The following is a 23,704-nucleotide window of genomic DNA, read 5'->3' on the forward strand; positions in this document are numbered from 1 at the left end:
GTATGGTTATGCACTTTGGCAGAAAAAATAAACCGGCAGACTATTATTTAAATGGAGAAAGAATTCAAAGTTCTGAGATGCAACGGGACTTGGGAGTCCTCGTACAGGATACCCTTAAAGTTAACCTCCAGGTTGAGTCTGTAGTGAAGAAGGCGAATGCAATGTTGGCATTCATTTCTAGATGGATAGAGTATAGAAGCAGGGATGTGATGTTGAGGCGCTATAAGGCGCTGGTGAGACCTCACTTGGAGTACCGTGGGCAGTTTTGTTCTCCTTATTTAAGAAAGGATGTGCTGAAGTTGGAGAAGGTCCAGAGAAGATTCACTAGAATGATTCCGGGAATGAGAGGGTTAACATATGAGGAACGTTTGTCCGCTCTTGGACTGTATTCCTTGGAGTTTAGAAGAATGAGGGGAGACCTCATAGAAACATTTTGAATGTTAAAAGGCATGGACAGAGTCGATGTGGCAAAGTTGTTTCCCATGATGGGGGAGTCTAGTACGAGAGGGCATGACTTAAAAATTGAAGGGCGCCCACTCAGAACAGAAATGCAAAAGAATTTTTTTAGTCAGAGGATGGTGAATGTATGGAATTTGTTGCCACGGGCAGCAGTGGAGGCCATGTCATTGGGTGTGTTTAAGGCAGAGATTGATAGGTATCTGAGGAGCCAGGGCATCAAAGGTTATGGTGAGAAGGCGGGGGAGTGGGACTAAATAGGAGAATGGATCAGCTCATGATAAAATGGCGGAGCAGACTCGATGGGCCAAATGGCCGACTTCTGCTCCTTTCTCTTATGGTCTTATGGTCTAATCATCAAAAGAGATGTTGTTCACTTAGATTTTAATGAGGCCTTTGATAAGATACCACACATGAGGATCCTGAAGAAGATAAGAGCTAGAGTACTACAGGAAATATACAAACATTGACAGAAGATTGACAGATTGACTAGAGTGGGAATATAGGAGGCCTTTTCCAGTTGGTGTCCAGTGACTTGGAGGTTCAGCAGGGGTTCCTGTTGGGTCTACTGCTTTTTACACGATATGGTAGCAATCTGATTGATGGAATTGATGGTTTTGTGGCCAATTTGCAGATGATACAAAGATGATTGGACGGGCAGGTGGTGTTAAGGAAGCATGGAGTCTGCAGGAGAATGGCCAAGGAAGCACCGGATGGAATACAGTGTCAGCAAGTCGTACACTTTGGTAGACAGAATAAAGGGTGCAGCGGCTACTGGAACAAACCAACAACACTTACAGACAAAGCAGGGGAAGGAGGGAGTTGATCTTGTGCGATACTCTCTCCAATCCAATAACAACATTCCAAAGTCTAAGAATACCTTCAGTCTTTTATTTGAAAAGTAGCAAAACAAGCAATCTTGATGTGATAAATCTAATGAACTAAAATCAACGATAAAACAAAATAAACAATCAGCATATTTAATGTACGTAAGCCAACCATTCGTAAATGTATTCAAGAAGATTCCAAGATGGAATTATAGAAAAGTATGGCACAAAATCTGGCCCTTGGGCCCATCTCGTGTATGCTAAAGCATTTAAACTGTCTACTCCCATTGACCTGCATAGGGACCATTGTCCTACATACTCCTGCAATTCATTTACCTGTGCAAGCATATCTTAAACATTGAAATCAAACTCACATGCACCAATTGCATTGGCAGCCCATTCCACACTCTCCTGACCCTCAGAGGAAGAAGTTTCCACTCATGTTCCCCTCAAACGTCTCACCTTTCACCCTTAACACATGACCTTTGGTTGTAGTACCAACCAACCACATAGGGCTGCTTGTAATTACTCTATCTTTTCCCCTCATAATTGTTATACTTCTATTAAATATCCCGTCAAACTTCTATGTTCCAGGGAATAAATTCTGAATGTATTCAATCTTTTCTGCAGTCCTGCAGACCCAGCAAGATCCTCCTAAACTTTCTCCATACTCTTTCAATGTCATTTACATCTTTCCTGTCGGACAGTGACCAAAATTGCTCACAATACTCCAAATTAGGCCTCACCAGTGTCCTATACAACTTCAACATAACATCCCATTTCCAGTAGTCAGAACTTTAATATATGAAGGCCAATATACCAAAAGATTTCTTTACAGTCCTATCTACCTGTGAATTATGGACCTGTATTCCCAGAGCCTTTTCTTCTGCAGCTCTCCTCAGTGCCCTACCATTCACTGTGCAAGACCTATCCTGGTTGGTCCTACTGAAGTGCAACACCTCACACTTGTCTGTCTTAAATTCCATCTGCCATTTTTTCAGCCCATTTCTCCAGCTGGACCAGATCCCACTGCTGCCAGGATAGTCTTCCTTGCTGTCCACTACACCCACAATCTTGGTTCATCTGCAAATTATCATCCATATCATTGATACAGATGACAAACAACAAGAGACCCAATACCAATCCCTATGGCACTCCACTAGTCACAGACCCCCAGTCAGAGATACAACCATCTATGAACACATAGTCATAGTCATACTTTATTGATCCCGGGGGAAATTGGTTTTCGTTACAGTGGCACCATAAATAATTAAATAGTAATAAAACCATGAATAGTTAAATAGTAATATGTAAACTATGCCAGGAAATAAGTCCAGGACCAAGCAACACACATCAATGTTGCTGGTGAACGCAGCAGGACAGGCAGCATCTCTAGGAAGAGGTACAGTCGACGTTACGGGCCAAGACCCTTCGTCAGGACTAACTGAAGAAAGAGCTAGTAAAAGATTTGAAAGTGGGAGGGGGAAGGGGAGATCCAAAATGATAGGAGAAGACAGGACAGGGAGGGTTGGAGCCAAGAGCTGGACAGGTGGTTGGCAAAAGGGATATGAGAGGATGATGGGACAGGAGGCCCAGAGAGAAGGAAAAGGGGGAGGGGGGAAACCCAGAGGATGGGCAAGGGGTATAGTCAGAGGGACAGAGGGAGAAAGAGGAGAGAGAGAGAAAGAATGTGTGTATATAAATAAATAATGGATGGGGTACGAGGGGGATGGGCTACCCAGACGGAATATAAGGTGTTGTTCCTCCAACCTGAGTGTGGCTTCATCTTTACAGTAGAGGAGGCCGTGGATAGACATATCAGAATGGGAACGGGATGTGGAATTAAAATTCCTCGTGTTTAAGTCCAGGACCAGCCTATTGGCTCAGGGTGTCTGACCCACCTAGGGAGGAGTTGTAAAGTTTGATGACCATAGCCAGGAATGACTTCCTATGACGCTCTGTGTTGCATCTCGGTGGAATGAGTCTCTGGCTGAATGTACACCTGTGCACAACCAGTACATTATGTAGTGGACGGGAGACATTGTCCAAGATGGCATGCAATTTGGACAACATCCTCTTTTCAGACACCACCATCTGAGAGTCCAGTTCCATCCCCTCTCTGGCTTATCCCACAAAGGCAATGTCTAATCCTATTTACTACCTCATCTTGAATGCCGAGTAATCAAATCTTCTAGACCAATATCCCTTGCAAGACCTCATCAAGAACCTTGCTAAAGTCCATTGAAATAACATCCACTGCCTTGCCTTCATCAACCTTCCTGATAACTTCCTCAAAAAACTCTAAAAAATTAGTCAGACAACCTACCACACACAAAGCTGTGCTGACCATCCCGAATCAGTTCCTGACTAGTAACATCCCTCCCCCTCTGTTGTGTCTGAAATAACAGAATCCCAAAACCACACCAATATTTGTTCTGCACGCTGGTTCCCACCACCTTACAACTCCTATTTAAATCGCCCATGAAGCACGTTAACCTTCCCACTAGGATATCAGTCCCCTTCCAGTTCACTTGCAAACGTTTTTTTTCTCTACAAGTTGCAAGTTCCCTGGAAGACAGCCCAATGATTCAAAAAATCTAATGCTATCCCTCCTCCGCCAACTCCTTGACCAAGAGTTGAACTATATGATCTTCTTATTTCTGGCCTCACTAGCATGTGGAAAAGGTGTCAATCCTGAGATCACAAACCTGGACATCCTGCTCTTTATCATCCCACCTAACTCCATGAATTCACTTTGCAGAACCTCATCACTTGGTACGTACATGAACCACGACCTCTGGCTGCTCACCCTCCCTCTTGAGAAAGCTAAGGACTCACTCTGAGGTGTACTGAACCCTGGCACCTGGGAGGCAACATACCATCTGGGGATCTCGTACTCACCCACAGAACTTCCTGTCTGTTAACCAAACTAACGAATCCCCAATCACCATAGCTTGCCTCTTCAACCTCCTTCCCTTCTGAGTCTCAGAGAGAGACTCAGTGTCAGAGACCTCACCATTGTGACTTTTCTCTGCTTGCTCATGCCCCGAACAGTAACCAAAGATGTTGTTGAGGGCGAGTGACCAAAGGTTTAGTCTGCACTGGCTGTTTAACCCCTGTCCCCTTCCGACTGTCACCATGCTCCTGTGTTCTGAGACTGGGACAGACCCTGACAGACATTACCTACCCCACTCTGACCCATCCCCAGTGAGAGAAGGACAACCCCAGGCAGACATTTCCCACCCTGACACATCCTCATTTAGAGCGAGACAAACCCATTCAGTTATTCCCAACCCTGACCCTTCTCCGTGAGAGTAGGACAGACCCAGTCAGGCAATCCCCGCCCCCACGCTGCCCATCCACAGTGAGTGTAGGACAGACTCAGGCAGACATTTCCAATGCATACCTGTCTCCAGTGAGAATGGGACTCCATGGCAGACAATATCCAACCTGACCCTTCCCCAGTGAGAATGGAACAGCCCCAGGCAGACATTCCCCACGCCCAAACTAACCATCGCCCATGAGAGTGGGAAAGACTCAGGTAGACATTACTGACACCCCACCCTAACCATTCCCATGTAGAATGGGATTGACCCAGAGAGACCCTTTTTCCCCTCCCTTCCCTCTGTCTCCATCCCAGACATGAACAGGACAGAACTGCACTGCTGCTCTGCTTCAGGTTGCCACTGTGCTCTGCTTACTGACAGGGTTGGAGATGGTGCAGCAGAACGATGAGGGGATGAAGGTGTCCATAGCATTGATTGAGACAAGGAGGTGCTATCACTGTTGTTGATGTTGTGTAGCTGGTTGAAATTCAGCTGAGAGAGTGGGTGTGACTGAGGGTCCTCACCATCCAGGGAAGGAGATGTGGATCTGCAGGGTGTTGGCAGCAGGAAGGAGAGAGTGCAGGGTCCCAAAAGGGGGACGATGATTTATAAGGAAGCATTAGCAATGATCTATTATTGAGGAGAACATACTTGGAAAGCTGAAGTCTGATGGTAGATAAGTCACCTGGAACAGATCGACTACAATTCTCGGATCCGATAGATGTAGATGAGGAGCTTGTGCAGGCATTTGTCATGATCCTTCAAGAATCATGAGATTCTGGAATATTTTTGGAGGAATGGAAAATCCAAAGGTCACTCCACTTTGATGAAAGGTGGGAGGCAAAATGCAGGAAATTATAAGCCAGTAATCCTGACTTCAGTGATTGGTAAAATGCTGTAATCCATTATTAAGGATGAGGATTCACAGTAGTTGGAGACACTTGGAGTATTGTCTGCTGTTTTGGGCCCCGTATCTATACTGCAAAATGACCAGCGGAGGTTCACAAAAATGATTCCAGGAATGTCTCACTCTCAAGAACATTTTACAATTCATGTTCTCAGTATAATTTCTTGCACAGTTTGTCTTTTGCACTTTTGTTGTTTGTCAGTCTTTATGGGAAGCTTTTCATAAATTCTGTTGAATTTCTGCACCTTCCTGTAAATGCCTACAAGAAAATGAATCTTAAGGTGAAATACAGTGCCTTGAAATAGTATTCAGTCCCCACAACCACAGTATTTTCATGTTTTACTCTGTCATTTTCTAAATATTTTGAGGTACAATTTATTGAGCTAATCGACAAAACATTGTGCATCATATCAAATCAAAAGAAAAATTCCAAACTTTCTCAACAATTTTCTAAAATTAAACCAAACTTGTGAGTCTGATAAAGTATTCATCCCTTCCTTTCTAATTACCACAATCACTTTCCTCAGGTGCCATTTGTGATCTCACCAACTCTCCTAATTTGTCAATGCAGAACATTGTAGGACCAGTGAATTCATAAGAATAAAAACCCTTCACTCTGTCAGGTCCAGCTGTATGATAGACTTAAAACAGACCAAACCAAAATGAAGACAAAGGAGCAGGGAACTGAGGAAAGGGCAGCACAAATCTGGGGAATGGTACATGACAATCTCAAAGGCACTGAACACACCTTGGAGCTCAGTGCAGTCGATCATGAAAAAGTATGAAACAGCCACACTACCTAGGTCAGGCACTCCTCCAAACTGAGTCGCTGGTGAAGAATAGCACTTGTAAGAAGGATGACTGTGATGCCAACAGTCACACTGAGTGAGCAGCAACTGGAGATGAACAAGAGCAACATGCAGAGGCTTCAAATATAGTCACCCCCACCCCTACCGGCAACCCTCCTCCTTCCCTTTCTCCCATGAAATGGCTGACAGGCTGGAGGCAACGAGTGGGAATAAAAGGGGCATGTTTCTGTTTGGCTGCTGGTGACTCGTGCTGTTCTACAGTGGTCAGTTTTGGAACCACAACTTTTCCGATTGTTTGTCAATAACACGGATAATGGAATTGGTGGCTTTGTGACAAAGCTTGTGGATGATATGAAGATAGGTGCAGAGGTAGGTAGTGCTGAGGAAGCAATGCGATTGCAGCAATATTTAGACAATTTGGAAGAATAGCAAAAAAGTGGCAGACCAGTCAGGCACATGATTAAGGATGTTGCCTTTAAACGCTCCTTACAGGGAAGCATACGTAAGTTCTGAGGCTTCTAGCAAGAAGCTTTAATACATACTTACCATCCCTAGAAAGTCCTGTAGTTTTTCAGTAGTGTGGGGCAGGGGAAATGCGTAATAGCAGCTTCTTTTAATGGGAGTGGTGTTTCACCTTCTGCAGAGATGTGATGGCCGACAAAGTCAATGGCTGATAACCCAAAATGGTATTTTGCATGGTTCGGAATCAAAATGTGTTGGCTTTAGTGCTTGTAAAGTGTGCAGAGATGAAGTTCAAGTTTGGATTTGGATGTATTGGTGACAATTATGTTAGCCAGTTGAACAAACAGAAAATCTAAGTTTTTAATACAGAGTCCATCAGCTACTGGAAGACTGTACTGCATTTTTCAGTCCAAACTGCATGCGTAGAAACTCAGAAAGACCAAATGTGATTATACAGCCATATCTAATCTGTACAGGTCTTTCAGGCCTTTTAACACTCAAAATGTTTCGATGAGATCCCCCTGCATTCTCCTGAACTCAATAGAATATAGCCAAAGAGCTGCCAGACGTTCCTCATACGGTAACCCTTTCTTTTCTGGAATCATTCTCATGCATCTTGTCTGAACTCTCTCCAATGTCAGTATATCCTTTTTAAAATAAGCCCAAAACTGCACACAGTAATCCAAGTGTGGTCTCACGAGTGCCTTACAGAGCCTCAACATCACGTCCCTGCTTTTAAATTCCATACCTCCAGAAATGAATGCCAACATTGCATTCTCCTTCTTCACCACTGACTCAACCTGCAGGTTAACCTTTCGGGTATCTTGCACAAGGTTTCCCAAGTCCCTTTCCATCTCTGCATTTTGAATTCTCTCTCCATCTAAATAATTGTCAGCCGTATATTTCTTCCACCAAAGTGCATGACCATGCAGTTTCCAATATTGTATTTCATTTTCTACTTCTGTGCCAATTCCCCTAAACTATCGACGTCTCTCTGCAGGCTCTCTTTTTCCTCAACACTACCTGTCCCTCCACCTATCTTTGCGTCATCAGCAAATTTAGCCACAAATTCATTAATCCCACAGTCCAAATCACTGACACACATCATAAAAAACAGCGGTCCCAACATTGACCCCGATGTCCCATAGGTTTGGATCCTGCTGCCGTTGCCAACGAATTTCGTCGCTCTTTGCCATCTGATCAATAAGTGATACTGGCAGCACATTGACTTGAGCTCCTGTGTCACAGAGGAAACATCGCCCCGAAATTGTGTCTGTAATGTACAGTAAACATCCCTACCAGCTGGAACCCACTGTGTTCACAGACCTCTGAGGTCCAGATGCGCTGGCACTGTCAAAGCTGTCAGCTCGTCGGCACTTTCCAGTGTCCATACCAAAGCAAGCGAGGTAAAAACACAGGCCTGGCATTGTCTGTTTCGCAGCCACGGGTGTCCTTAAGATGGGGGCTTGTTGACCGGGCTTATTGAGGTAGAGAAAGCTGAGTGTAGACTATCAGCCATATTAGAAAGCTCCCTTTCGTCCTTCACAGGTGTATTAGCTGGGGCTAAGCAAACTTGTTTCCGCATTTTCTGCATGAAGAGTTGTTTAAAATTAAAACAAGGATGGTGATTGCTTAGGAGGGATAGCATGTGATCATTAGCTCTGATGGCTTGGCGTCACCGTGGCTGGGCGAGGAAAACGACTGTTGGTGCACTCAGACTCCAACAGTCCAAAACTCTGTAAATGGTGAGTTTTCAACGATCGGTATTGATCGTATTCAGGCAGGTGTTCAAGGAGACTCTTCACTCTGGCAGCACATAGCAATGTTTGGTGTTGTGGGGGGAGATTGCTCGCAATGTAAATTGGACTTTGCCTTGCACTAACAACGTAATGGCAGTTTGATCCAATGTAGAATTTCACAAATTATATGGCAGAGGCACTTTATGTTTAAGAAAAAAAATAGCAACTTATTTATAGAACACAAAAAACTGAACACAAAGCGCAATAACAGTCATTGATGTAATTCACTCACCACCTCAGACCAGCCTCTTCAAGTGAACCCCAACCCAATGTCAACAGTTGTAAATACTGTACATTTCCACCAAAATCACATCAAATCACAATTAATTCATTTTCCAAACACAAGTAGATATACTGAATGAAAAAAAGTTCAAAAAAGTTCAAAGTTCAAAGAAAAATTCATTTTCAGAGTACATACCTATTACCACATACAACCCTGAGATTCTTCATCTGCAGGCACAATTAGCACATCTATAGAACAGTAACTGTAAACTGTAAACACCAGGAACTGTAAACAAACTATGCAAATTCAGATATAAATAAATAGCAATAAATAATGAGAATGATATAACGATATCACATCCATTCTCCTTCTTAGTTCTTACAGAAACATCTGCATGATGCTAAGCTAGGGCACATCATCAGTGATGTTAAACGGGGTCATCAGGTGTTTCGGGTCTTTCAACATCATACACCCTCGCCCAGGCGACCCAACCGGGGTTGATCAGACCCCAGCCTGTGTCCTAGCAGCAACCCACCGATCTGCCCTCTTTATCCAGAGCCATCTTGACGCTTCCTCTGCTGCACCTGTGGTGGTAAAAATGGCTCTCCTTCCTCTCTCTCCTGTGATTCCAAGTGCAGTGTATACTTTGCAGAGTGAATAGCCGGCAAAGCCATGACACCCGACGTCCACGGGCCAACACTTTGCTCTCCAGCCTCTTCCTTGGCAGTTCACCCATTCTTGAGACTTTGGCAAAAACATGTCCCACTAAGAAAAGTGGTAATTCCGTTGAAAATGAATAACTTTTTTTTCTTTAAAATGATCAGGGTTGATCATCTGAGGGTCTTTAGCGCAAATGCAACATTTTTCCATATGTTTGTTTTTAAGTTTATAATTTATATGATTATATGATAGCCCAGTACCCACAAAATCAGTTGTCTTCAGACAGCAGGTTATCATTTCAATTTGATAAAAAAAAGTGTGAAAAGATGATTTAAAATATATAACATATATGCCAGATGAAAGAGTAGATTGAAAGACCTCTTTAAAACTAAAGGCAGTGAACTTTCAGCAATATTCACTCTTATTTGTTGTTGGTCAAAATGTGTGCCAAGTTTTTGTCAACACCAGCAGATATTTATAAAAAAGGAATAAAATCAGGCAACCACGTGGTCAACTATGTTCCCGAGGACCCCCTTTCCACCCTCCACATCTGCTGAATGAAACAAGGTCAAACAATCTCCTCTAAGTTTGCTATTTTTCCAATAATTGTTACATATTTATTGATGTTGCTACTGTCACAACCATGACGAGTCAACTTCTGTCTGTTTTGTATAGAAAGCATTATTTAAAATTATGACATAAATTTATGCATTTTGAGTAAAGTCCAGAGGCAGCTAGCAACAGAGGGAATACAGGATGGCTCTTGTACACAATTCATGCAAATGACGCACTTGAGGGGTTTAAGAAATGCAAAAGACTTCTCAGCAGAGGAATTATGAGGAATAAAAGAGGACTTGAGGTTGCAGTGCAATGCAAGATGAAAGAAAGTTCCAAGGGTTTCTTTAGCCATCTTAAGAGCAAAAGAATAACAAGAGACAAAGTTGGTCCACTTGTTGATCAGCATGGAACTGAGAGAGAGAGAGAGAGAGAGAGAGAGAGAGAGATTTTTCCATCGGTATTTACTTTGGAGACAGACACAAATAGTCGAACTGAGGCAAAAATTCGCGAAGTCATAGACCGTATCTAGTCACAAAAGAGGAGGGCTGGCTGTCTAGAGGCAGCTAGGGTGCATAAGTCAGTAGGGCCTGACAAGGTTTTCCCTTGGACCTTGTGGAAGGCTAATGTTGAAACTGCTGGGGCCTTGGCAGGAATAGTTAAACCACCTTTAGTCATGGGTGAGGAGCCAGGAGAGTGGAGGATATCTAAAGTTGTTACGTTGTTCAAGAAACATTCTAAGAAATAGCCAGCAAGTGATAGGCTAATTTATTTATGGATAAATTATTGGAAGGCTTTCTAAATGCAGGATGAATAGATACAGTGGATTCAAGTTATTTGGGACAGCCACTAATTAAGGAGAACTCTGAACGAACAAAAGCAAATCAAGAAAATAATCAGGATACCTTCGTTTATTAAGGACACTGCCTCTGAATTGGGACAGAAGACTACTGCGGAGTGTCGGTGTAACCAGCGTCAGTCACGGACACTTGTGTGGCCATCAGACAGTGCACCTGGTGATGAAGGTGACACATCTGAACATGAGCCTGTGACGACACTGGATGCTGGGAAATTTATTGTTGGATTACTATATTATTTCACGCAAGAAGGCAATGAAAGCAGTCCATATCTGCACTTGGTGTCCGCGGTGATTTTGTTAATTTGCAGTCAATCAAAAGAACACAGCAGCGTACTCGAAATGAATTCCACTGTCAATAACGATCAGGGAATGAAACACAGTTTTATAGTACTGTAGTCGTAGTGGTAGTGTTCTAATTTATTCTGTACTTCAGTTAAATATACAGTTTGTTACTCAGTTAAACGGTAGTTTGTCTTTTTTAAACTATTTCCATGAAGATTTGTTACATTGGGCAACCTGTTAATAATAATAACCTCTTTATTAGTGTGCTCTAATCAACCAGAATCGACTGTATTTGGACAGACAGGGCTTATTTACGGAAAATCAAAGTGGCTTCGTGCATGGTAGTTCATGTCTAACCAATCTTAAAGCTTTTGGAAGATTAAACAAGAAATTTGTGTCTAGATGCTTGTGACTGGTGCCACAGGGATCAGTGCTGTGTCTGTTGTTGTTTGATATCTATACCAATAATCTGGGTGATAATTGATCAGCAAATTTGTGGATGACACCAAGATTGGGAACAGAGTGGACAGCGAGGAAGGATATCAAATGTTGCATCACATGAACTGGGATGTTGGTGAGGCTGAACCGAGAGTAATGTGAGTAGTTCTGCTCATCTACCTATGGGAAAGAAAATTGACATGGATGTTGCCGGGACTTGAGTACCTGAGTTATAGGGGAAGGTTGAAAAGAGTCACAGAGCAATACAGCATGGAAACAGACTGTTTAGATCAACTCGTCCATGTGGACCACAGTATTGTCTCTGCTAGTCCCAGTTACTCATGTTGAACAATAGCCCTCCAAGAAACTCCCTTCCTGTATCCATCCAAATGCTTCTTAAATATTGCAATTGTACCGTCTCAACAACATTCCCTGGCAGCTCATTCCAAGTACTCAGTATCCTCTGTGTAAGAAATTACCATGCAGCTCTCTTTTAAACTCTGCCCTCTTATCTTGTATCTGTGCCATCTAACTTTGGACTCCCCAACCTGGGAAAAAGAATTGAAGTTCAAGCTTAGCTTAATTACTGTCAAATGAAACATCCTCCGGGGCGAAATTACAAAACATACCACCTCATTCAGGACTGCAAACAAACAGACAGTTACGCAAAATAAAATTATATGCATAGGCCAATCCCCTCAGTGACAAGCTCTGCAAATTGACCGTGCTGTTCCTGACACTGCGTAGATGAACACACAGACAAGACAATGACTGACCACCTTATCCATATTGCTCCTGATTTTATAAGCTTCTGTCAAGTCTCCTCACAATATTAAGTCCCCTAATAAGGCAGAAGAAGCTTTTTCCTCTCAGGTTGTGTGAGAATACAACAAGAGGTGATAGATTTAAGGCAAAATATGAAATATTTTAGGGGAGTCCGAGAGCATGGCCTGGATGGTGGGGGTTCTTGATGATAGATGCTTATTTCTTACAACAGTTCTCCATGTAGATGTGCTCCGTGTTGGGGAGGGCTTTAACTATGATGGACTGGGCTGTACCCATTGATTTTGTCAGCGATTCTTTTCAAGCACATTTGTGTTTCCATACCAGGCCGTGCTGCAGCCAGTCAATATAATCTGTATCACATATCTATAAGCTTGTCAAAGTTTCAGATGACATGACAAATCTTAGCAAACGTTGAGAAAGTAGAAGTATTGCCATGCTTCCTTTGTAATGGCCCTTAATTGTGAGACCCAGGACAGATCATTGGAAATGTCCAGGAATTGAAATTTTCTGACCCTCTCCAACTCTGATCACCAATGAGTACTGGCTCATAGCCTCCCCCACTTGTAGTCAATAAGCTCGTTCTAGGAGACTTAATGGGCTGATTGGTCTGATTCTGCTCCTGTGTCCCATGGTGTTCTCGTCTCAGTCCATGCAGGCTCTGAGGTAATCACATTCCCAAACCTATTTCCCTCCAAACTATTCCCGTTCACATTCTCTTTCACGTATTCCACTGACAACCTGCTGTCAGGGAAGCTCTTCACGTTAGCAGTGGGGTCAAGAACAGGAGAGTGTAGAAAGAAGGGTCTTGGCAATAAACATCAACAGTTTATTCTTCTCCACAGATACTGCCTGACCAGCTGAATGCCTCCAGCATTTTGTCTGTGTTCTTGTAGAATGAAGATGTTTTGTAAATAAACAAGGAGTGATGGAAGGTAAAATATTTTTACACTTCAAATATTGAAGGTCTGGATGCAAACGTCTCTTAATAGTGGAGGCAGATTGATATCTCATTTTCACCCATGACTGACAGCATTGCCCAGAGTCCCCAGGAGTGTGACACTCACAAATGGTACACTATTTACAATCTGTGCCCCTGAATGGACAAGGTTGGCGAATGTCTCAAACCTTCCAAACACAATTTTAGCACAGAATCTCCCTTAACCAGGACAAGGGCAGGGACAGTGAACAATACCACCTCTACAATTCCCCAGGTCACCATTGCTACACCACCGTCAAGAATGCCTACCGTCCGATTCCACACCCTCATTTTGTGAAGTCTGATCACCTAGCTTTACTTTTACACCCTGAATATAGGCAGTGACTGAACACTGCAGCAGCAGCAGTGAGGACCAAGAAAGTTTGGACAAGGGAAGCACAGGAGTACCCACAGGACTGCTTTGAATCGGTGGACTGGACTGTATTCAGGGTTTCACTGTTGAATATGGATGAGTATGCTGCAGTTGTTACCGACTTCATTAAAACCCTTGTGGATGTGTGTGTGCCTTCAAAGACTTACTCTACATTCCCAAACCAGAAGCCGTGGATGAAACAGGAGGTACGTCGTCTGCTGAAGGTCAGATCTGCGGCATTCAAGTCTGGCAACCCAGGCCTGTACCAGAAAAGCAGGTATGATTTGCAGAGGGCTATTTCAAGGCTGAAGAGAAAATTTCGAATGAGGTTGGAGACGATATCAGATGCACGGCAACTCTGGCAGGGTTTGCAAGACGTTAGTACTTACAGAGCAAGACTCAATAGTATGAATGGCGGCAATGCTTCACTACCAGATGAACTCAACGCCTTCTATGCGTGCTTTGAAAGGGAGAACACAACTACAGCTGTGAAGATCCCTGCTGCACCTGATAACCCTGTGATCTCTGTCTCAGAGGCCGATGTTAGACTGTCTTTAAAGAGAGTGAACCCTCGCAAGGCAGAAAGTCTTGATGGAGTACCTGGTCAGTCTCTGAAAACCTGTGCCAACCAACTAGCGGGAGTATTCAAGTACATTTTCAACCTCTCACCTGCTACAGACACAACTTCCCAGTTGCTTCAAAAAGGCAGCAGTTATAGCAGTGCCTGTGAAGAATAATGTGGGCTGCATAATGACTATCGCCCAGTAGCACTCACATCTACACTGAGGAAATGCTTTGAGAGGTTGGTTTTGACTAGAATGAACTCCTGCCTCAGAAAGCAGCTGGACCCATTGTAATTTGCGGATTGTTGACGATCAGCACTGGTGCACCTCAGGGGGGTGTGCTTCGCCCACTGCTCTGCTCTCTGTATACACGTGACTGTACGGCCAGGCATAACTCAAAACTATCTATAAATTTACTAATGATACAACCATTGCTGGCAGAATCTCAGGTGGTGACGAGAGGGCATACAGGAGTGAGATGTGCCAACTAGTGGAGTGGTGCCACAGCAACACCCTGGCACTAACGTCAGTAAGACGAAAGATCTGATTGTGGACTTCAGGAAGGGTAAGACTAACGATTACGTAATTGATTTACTTGTTTATTTATTACTATTTTTACTTTATTTTTTCTCTCTGCCGGATTATGTATTGCATTGAACCGCTGCTGCTAAGTTAACATATTTCACGTCACATGCTGGTGATAATAAAGCTGATTCTGATTCTGATTCTGAAAACGTTATTTCTTTCACCCTCATCACGTTATTGTAACCCAGGCAATGACAAAGGCTTTCACTAAATATGGAGATGTTGAGGTGTGACCCCTCCGGGAGAGGTGACATTATGACTCCAGCGGACACATCACAATGAGATGCATCATCACCATAGGATTTAAATTCTGCTCAGCTGGAGACGCAAGACAGATGTAGACTGGCAGAAATCATGGATTCTCCCATATCTACACAGATGGTTGAAATATCCAGCAAAAGGTCATTCAGGTATCTCTCTTTATGTTCATTAATTTCATGTCGGACAATGAGTGAGGTTTCCTCTCTTTATGAATTGATAAGAGGAGAATTAGTTGTCCTTTTTTATTATATATTGCATATTTGCTTATTACTATGTATGATTATGATAATATCTATTTCATCTTTTGTGTATATTGTTGCTGATATACATATTTGAGATAATTCTCCCCTTGTCTGCATATATGTTTCCTCTAAATCAGTAAAAAGATTAATAAAGAAAAGATTTCTCATGCTGTGACTCAAAATGTAAATGTTCCTGTCGTTGTCTAGTTGTAAGCCAGTGAATATTTTTCCTCTCTTTTGTTTCCTTTCATGATGAAGGGTCTCAGCCTGAAACGTCGGCTTTACTCTTTGTCTTAGATGCTGCCTGGCCTGCTGTGTTTCTCCAGTGTTTTCTGTGTGTTGCTTGAATTTACTTTTTCTTTCTTCTGCTTGAGGGACAAGAGTGCCAGAAACCATGACACATGATTGTGCACAAGACAACACAGATTTGAACCAGAGATGAAGCTGAGAGTGACCACTACACAATTCAAGCCCAAGACAGCAAGTCCCGACTGCATTCAGTGCTCCTCAGGTTAGTACCTCTGCATCCCTTCCACCTCACTGTGTTCACTCAATTACCACTCCCATTCCACCCCACAAGCTGACAGAGTCATGGAGACTGTGTGAAACCAACTCTCTTATCACAGGACCATTTCCATCCCGTGCATCCTGCGGTCAGAGGGTTCACTCATCCAATGCTAAATTTGTTTTTACATCGACTTATTTCTCATTTTAAAAGTTGCCATTTCTGTGTGCTGATGGGTGTTTGTCATCCCAACCAGTTCTGCCCGAACTTCTTTGGTGTGATTGTTTCTTGCTGAAATTTGACAATGGGTTCCCCGGTTGGACCTTCATGCCCAGTCATCATGACCCCATGTCAGTAACAGGAACCGACCCTGCTCCGGCTCCAGGCCCAGGTCAGCATTGCTCGGAGTTACCGTACTGGCACTGGAGAGGGCCCAGTCCATGTGGTCAATTCTGGCCAAAGGCAGCTGGGGCTCCACCCTGACACCGAGTCATTTTATGTGATTAGCAAAAGCTGCAGCCCTTTACTTCCATCCTGCCCCTGATGCACAAGGAACAAATATACCAGTAGGGTTGTTTACAAAAGACTCGTTTGGTGTTGTCAAATGCTCTGGTCACGTCTGCTGACCATTAAAACATGCGATTATGGGCATTAAATTAAGGGAGCAAGCATAAGTTCAACAGATCTTAGAATGAAGAGGTGATAGAAATTCACCAAAACAAAAAACACTTGCAGTATTTTTTGGGGGTTGGGGGTGCAGTGGAAAGTCCATCATAACAGCAACTTTTGATGGTGGGGTGGCAGACCATCTGCACAGATACAGTGGCTGAGAAAGTCAAGGATAGACAACCTGAACTGGTATTTAATGGGGTTAATAATCAGCCCACGATGGCTGAAGCAATTGAAAAGTATGTGGAGATGTGATAAGTGTTCGGTGTTGGATGCGCTGGTGACAGCTACAGTACTGTGTAAAAGTCTTGGACACATGTATCTATAGCAATGGTGCTCAGACTCTTGCTCAGTACTGTATATTATGTCTTTCCAGTCACAACTTAATACCACTTCATACACCTGAGCTGGTACAAAGCTATTCACTCTTATTTCTGTTTCCCAACCACCTCCTATTTTAATAAATTTACAGTATTGTTCAGAAGTTTCAGGCACTCTTGCTACATATATGTACCTTTTGCACAGTGCTGTGTGTTGTCCAGGTAAACAAAAAGAAAAACTGTCAGTGTTTTAGCTCACAGTCCATGAGTTGCTGGGAAGTCTATGCTGCATTTTTCAGCCCAAAGGGCAGGCACAGAAACTCAAACAGGCCAAATGGGGTGATAACAGCATCTTTGGGAATATGGTGAGAGCACCCAGGTACCTGATGATAAACCCTGACCAAATACACTTTACAAAAAATTATCTTTCTGGCTAAATTTACCGAACAGTCTTGAATATGTGGGACTGGGTAATGATCAGTGGTAATGGCCTATTTAGAGATTACCGGCGATGGCATTATCGGCTTCACTGAGTTCGTTGCTTAAAGATCATCGTTGGGTGCTTCACATCCAAGGATACAGATTGTGTTGAAAGGACAGGCAGAGGGAGTGGGGAGGCATTGTTGTTAAAAAAAAAATCAAATCCTTGTAGAGAGATGACATAGGAATAGAAGTTGCAGAAACTTTGGGGTGGGGCGCGTTGGTAGAACTAAGAAACTGCCAGGTCTCTGACGGGAGTTTATACAGGCTCCCAAACAGTAGCCAGAATGTGGGATATAAAGTGCAATGGGAGATAGAAAAGGAAAGTCTACGATGTAGCGAGCTGGTGTTCAGTGAATGGGAGGGTAATGAGGATTGTGGAAAAACAAAGGAATCTGGCTTTGCAGATAATACAAAGGTAGATGGAAGGGCAAGTATTTTACAGCAAGCAGGGTGTCTGCAGAAGTACTTGGACAGATTGAGAGAAAAGGCAAAGAAGTAGAAGATGGAATATACTGTATGGAAGTGTATGGTCATGCACTTAAGTAGAAAGAATTAAGGTGTTGTGGCGACCCACTTTCTAGCACCCACGAATCGGCTCACAACAACACGCGCAGGCAGAGGGCCGGCCGCAAAAAGGGCGCCAGGCCATCTTCACCAGCAGGGGGAAAATCCTGCGCGCAGAAAGGGTCGGGGAATACGCATTCCCCACAGTAGTCCCGCCCACGGAGGGCGGGAACGGGAAGGCTTTAAAGCAGGCCGCAAAGTTTGAATAAATCTCTTTCATCGCAACTCCAACTCACCAATTCCATGTGGTTATCCTAGCACTGTGTGTAGCACACCGCTACAGTGTCGTCTATTTTAAAATTTTAAATATTAGAGGGGTAAAGGTCCTTGGAAGAACTTCTGCAGGATTCCGTAAAGGTTAACTTGAAGTTTGAGTCGATTGTTACGAAGGCAACTGCAATGTTGACATTCATTTCAAATGGACTAGAATATAAAAGGAAAGATGTGTACTGAGGCTTTATATGGCATTGGTCAGACCAAATTTGGAGTATTGTGTGCAGATTTGGGCCGCTTATCTGAGAAATGATGTGCTGGTATTAGAGAGTTTCCAGAGAAGGTTCACGAGATTGATCCAGCAATGAAGGGGTTAACATATGAGGAGCGTTTCATGGCTCTCGACTCGTACTCGCCAGATGATGCTGGATCTCATAGAAACCTATTGAATATTGAAAGGTCTAGATAGAATGGACGTGAAAAGGATATTTTGTATACCTTCTGATCTACGGTCAGAGGGCATCCATTTAGACCGGAGATAAGGAGGAATTGAATCTGTGGAATCCATTTCCACGGATGGCTGTGGACACTAAGTGATTGAGGATATTTAAAATGGAAGTTGATTGGTTCTTGCTTAGTCATGGCATGAAAGGTTCCAGGGAGAAGAGAGTACAGAGTGGTTGAGAGGGATACTCATTCAGCCATGATGGAATGACAGAACAGACTCAGGATGCGGAGTTACCTAATTCTGCTCCTATGTCTTTTGGTCTTATGGTCTAATTGATGAAGACATTAGTGAGGCCTCACCTGGAATATGGTATTCAGATTTGCTTGCTCTGCTACAGTAAAGATGCCGTCCAGCCGCAAAGAGTGCTGAGGAGATTTACGAGACTGTTGTCAGCACTTGAAAGACTGAGTTATGGACAGAGTTTGGGCAGGTTGGGAGTGCACAAGTTTAAGGAAAAACAAGAAATTTAATCAGGACACAGGAGAAAATTATTCACACAGTAGACAGTCAGACAGGTACATGAATAAGAATGGTTTCGAGGGATACGGGACAAATGCAGGCAGATGGGACTGGCTCAGAATAGGATGCCACCAACACCACTTTCCCATTCCCTCTGCTCCCTCCCCGTGCATTACCCTGCTCCCTCCAGGTTATTAAACCAGCTGACGCAATTTGCTCAAAGATTGTGTTGTCATCAACAGGTCCATCCAGATTGTCCTGTGATTGGCCTAGGGAGATTCAGATTATCAACTGACCCTTCCAGACTGGTCTCCTGATCAGCTCCAGGACAATGACAACACTGACGACCAAGCCCTTGGCTGTGATGGGTTCCGCCAATGTCCATACTGTCTCCTGGCCTTTCTCCGTGGTGATCGACTCCTCTTCTGCTCTCACCTATCGATCTTTCTCCAACAACAGCATCATCTACTGGCTGCAGTGGACTGCCATCGTCCATTCGCTCACCTCCACATCACCACCCAGTGTCTTCACTGATTGGTCCACATGAGGAACTCCAGTGGGTGACTTCACTGGGCACATCATTGAACTACAGCACAACAACTTCATTATATGGCATCAAGTTTGGGATCTTCACAGATCCAGTGGTCTTTGATAGACAACAGAACGTCAAGCCTGTTTGGCTTGATGACTAATTTCAGCTCTGTCTCAACCAATCAGCTGAAGAACAGCTCAGATCTACCCGAGCTGATTTTTTTGTTGTACGATGAGTGGCTGATCAATCCCAGAGCACCTCTCAGTAGCTCCACCAGTGATACCATATCTTTGGCCCCCAGCCTCACCCTACCCTTCCTCCTCACCTCTCCATTTCCTCCCTCAGGTTCACCCTGCCCCATGTCCTGGCTGTCCTCACTGCGACTGCCTGGTTCCTCCAGTGAGGGAGCACCTCCCTCCTCCTCCCCGACCCATTCCCCACCCTCCCTTCCATCCCTCCCCCACACATGTCTCCCCTCCCTGTCTCCACTCAACTTTTCCTTCCACCTCCATGCCCCACCTCTTCCCTTCCCTCTCCTATACACATACCCCTTCCTCCCATTTCCTCCCTCCCCCTCCCACACACTTCCCCACCTTCCCCCTAGGACCTTGTCAGGGAGCCCTCCCTTCATCCTCCTCCTGCCCATTCCTCCCCACTCCCCTTCCCTCTCCCCTCCCCGAACCTCTCTCCCCCCCCTCCCCCATCTCCTCTAACCCTTTCCTCCCTCCTCCACCCCTTCCCCTCCACTCCACCACTCCCTCCCTATTCCTCCCCCTCCCCATCTCCCACCCCTTCCCCTCCCCTCCCTCACTCTCCCCTTCCCCTCCCATCCTCCTCCTTCCTCTCCCTCTCTCTCCATCCCTCCTGCCTCTGCTCTTCCCTCACCTCAATTCCCTCTTCCCAACCTCTCACCTTCCTTCCCTCCCCTACCCTCCATCCCCTCAACTGTTTGTGTTTTGTGTGTGTGTGAGAGAGATCTACCCTCCCCACTTCCCCCTCCCCCCTCCATCTCCACCACAGTCCCCACCCCTCTAATTCCTCTCCATCCCCTCCAGCCTTATCTGCACCCTCCCCTCTCTCTCACACACCTGCAAACGCACATACAGTTGGGGTGATGGATGGAGGGGGTGGGGGGCAGAGTGGGTGGAAGAGGGGGAGTGAGGAGGAGTGGGAAGGAGGTGAGAGGAAGTAGTAGGTTGAGGCGGAGTGTGGGTGAGGAAACAGGAGGGGAAGGGGTAGGTTGAGGGGGAGGGTGGGTGAGGAAACAGGAGGGGAAGGGATAGGTTGAGGGGGAGGGTGGGTGAAGGAACAGGAGAGGAAGGGGTAGGTTGAGGGGGAGGGTGGGTGAAGGAACAGGAGGGGAAGGGGTAGGTTGAGTGGGAGGGTGGGTGATGAAACAGGAGGGGAAGGCAAGTGGGACTGAGTAGGAGGATGGTAGGAATGGGAGGGGGAAGAAGAGGGTTGAGGAGAGGGTGATGTAGAGGGCAGGAGCTGGAGTGTTGCTGTGGAGGTGGAGTGAGGGGGAAGAAGTAAAGGGAGAGGGGAAGTGGGTGGTTGAGTGGAGATAGAGAGGCAAGGAAGGTGGAAGGTTGGGAGTGGGATCGGAGGGAGATGAGGAGGGAGGCAGAGGGGAAGGAGGAAGGGTGGAGGGGATGGAGGAGAATGGGAAGGGGAGGGTTGAGGGTAAGGGAGGGGCACGGGAATGTGGTGGTGAGGGGGCAGGGGAAGGAATAGGGACGGATGGAGGAGGGGAGGGTGAGGGGTTGGGGTGGGGAGGGGAGGGGAGGGGGAGGTGGGGGATGGGTGGGTGGGGAGGGGTGAGGGGAGGGTAGAGGGAGGGGGACTGAGGAGGAGTGGGTGGGAGGAAGATGTAAGGAGGGTTCCCCCATGAGGTCCCAGACACACCCCATACCCCACCCCACCCCCCATACCCCACATACCCCACCCCCCACACCCCCCCATACCCTACCCCAGCCCAGACCATCCCCCTCTGGAATCGGCCCCATTCCCTGCCCGGGGCTGGGGGTGAGCGCTGAGCTACTGAACCTGCAAGAAAATGGATCGTCTGATAGAATATGGTTCATGTACTTGGAAAATAAATTCATTTTGAAATTCAACTTTGAAATCTGTTGTTTGTAAAACATGTACTGATGAGAAATGGTCTCAATGAATGTCCGTGAGTGGAAAACACTGGTGTTCAGTCCCACTGCCCCTTGCCAGTCAAGAACCCCCACCTGAGTCTGTCCCATCTGCCTGGCGTTACCCATCTCTCTCTGAAGTGTCCTCTCCGCCCTGTCTAATGAAGCACATGTCAACCTCTGTTTTAAATATAGCCAACTGCTCAGAATCATCACCCTCTGGGAAAAGAAATTCCACCTCATCTCCATAAATGAATGCCCTCTGTTGTTAGACAGTTTGTCCCTGGGGTGGGGAGGGGTGTGTTGCAGGAAAGATACCAGCTATCAATCTATGCCCCTCGTAATCTTATCACACATTATCACTCTCCCCTCAGCTCCAACACTCTTTAGAAAATACCTAAGTTTGTTTGCCCTCTCCTTAAACAGTAACTTATGCCTTTAATCCAGACTGCATCCTGGTGAACCTCTTCTGCACCCTCTCCAATGTATCACTGTTACAGTGGGTCAACGGCAATGACAGATTCATCCAAGAGGAGCTGGCCAAAGTTGATGGGAATGGGACACTAGGCAGAATGACAGCAGAGCAGCAATGACTGGAGTTTTGGGGCAACTTAGAAGGTGGAGGGCAGATGCGTACAAAGATGAAGTATTCTAAAGGGAGGATGAGGCAAGCGTGGCTGACAAGGGAAGTCAGAGACAGCATAGAATCAAAAAGGAGGGCATAGAGTAGTAGCAGAAAAGAGAGGGAAGCTGAATGATTGGGAAGATTTACAAACCAACAAAAGCCAGTGAAAAACAATGAGGAGAGAAAAGATGAAATCTGAAGGTAAGCCAGCCAATAATATTAAAGAGGGTGCCGAAAGCTTTTCTTCCAGAGCTAGAAAGAGTAAAATTAAGGCAGAGTGGACATTAGAGTGCTGGAAATGACACTGGAGAGGTAGTAATGGGGAAAAAAAAATGGTGAACAAACTGAATAAGAATTTTGCCGGCGAGGGAGAGAAGTGAGTGTAATCACTGTTGCCAATGAGAAGCTGAAATGTCGTAGGTGGATAAGTCATCTAGACCAGTTGGTCTACACCCCAGTCAAGTCAAGTCAAATTTATTTATAAAGCAGATTTACAAACAACCCATGTTGACCAAAGTGCTGTACAAACCATAACAGGTAGCTAAAATCACAAATCAAGAAACACAGATAGAAACTACAGGGCACAAAGCTTATAGGCAAAAAATAAACTACACATGAGCCTTGGCACAAGCTAAAAATCAGCCATATCAGGACGATTCAAATGCTCATGGATAAAGGTAAGTTTTGAGCCTGCACTTAAAAGAGTCAATGGAGGGGGCAGATCTGATAGGGAGGGAAATGCTGTTCCACAGTCTAGGGGCTACAACAGCAAAGGCACGGTCACCCCTGAGCTTAAGTTTAGATCGCGGGACAGCCAGGAGCCCCAAGTCAGCCGACCTGAGGGAGCTGGAAGTAGAATAAGGGGTTTTACTGCTGGCTTTTACTACTGCATTAACTTGCTTATCACACCTAGATTTTTGACATGGGGTTTGAAAAGGGTGGACAGGTTACCAAGGCTGTTGGCAATCACTTTGATGGAGTCAGGGGGGCCAAATAGGACAACCTCAGACTTGCCTTCATTCAGTTTTGTGCCATCCAACACTTTATGTCCTCAAGGCAATTCATGAGGCTGACTAGATCTGACTAGACCTTTGTTTCAAGGGGAGATAAAGCTGTGTGTCATCAGCATAACACTGGAAGCAAATGTTGTATTTTTGAATGATTTGGCCGAGGGGAAGCATGTATATGGAGAAAAGAATGGGACCTGGGATGGAAACTTGTGAGAACCCGCAGCAGAAACTAGCTGGAAAAGAAGAAGGTGTTGCATTTCTGTAAGTGCCTGCAAGAAAATGAACCTTC

Source organism: Mobula birostris, chromosome X (genome assembly GCF_030028105.1).
Source record: "Mobula birostris isolate sMobBir1 chromosome X, sMobBir1.hap1, whole genome shotgun sequence".
Taxonomy (NCBI): Eukaryota; Metazoa; Chordata; class Chondrichthyes; order Myliobatiformes; family Myliobatidae; genus Mobula; species Mobula birostris.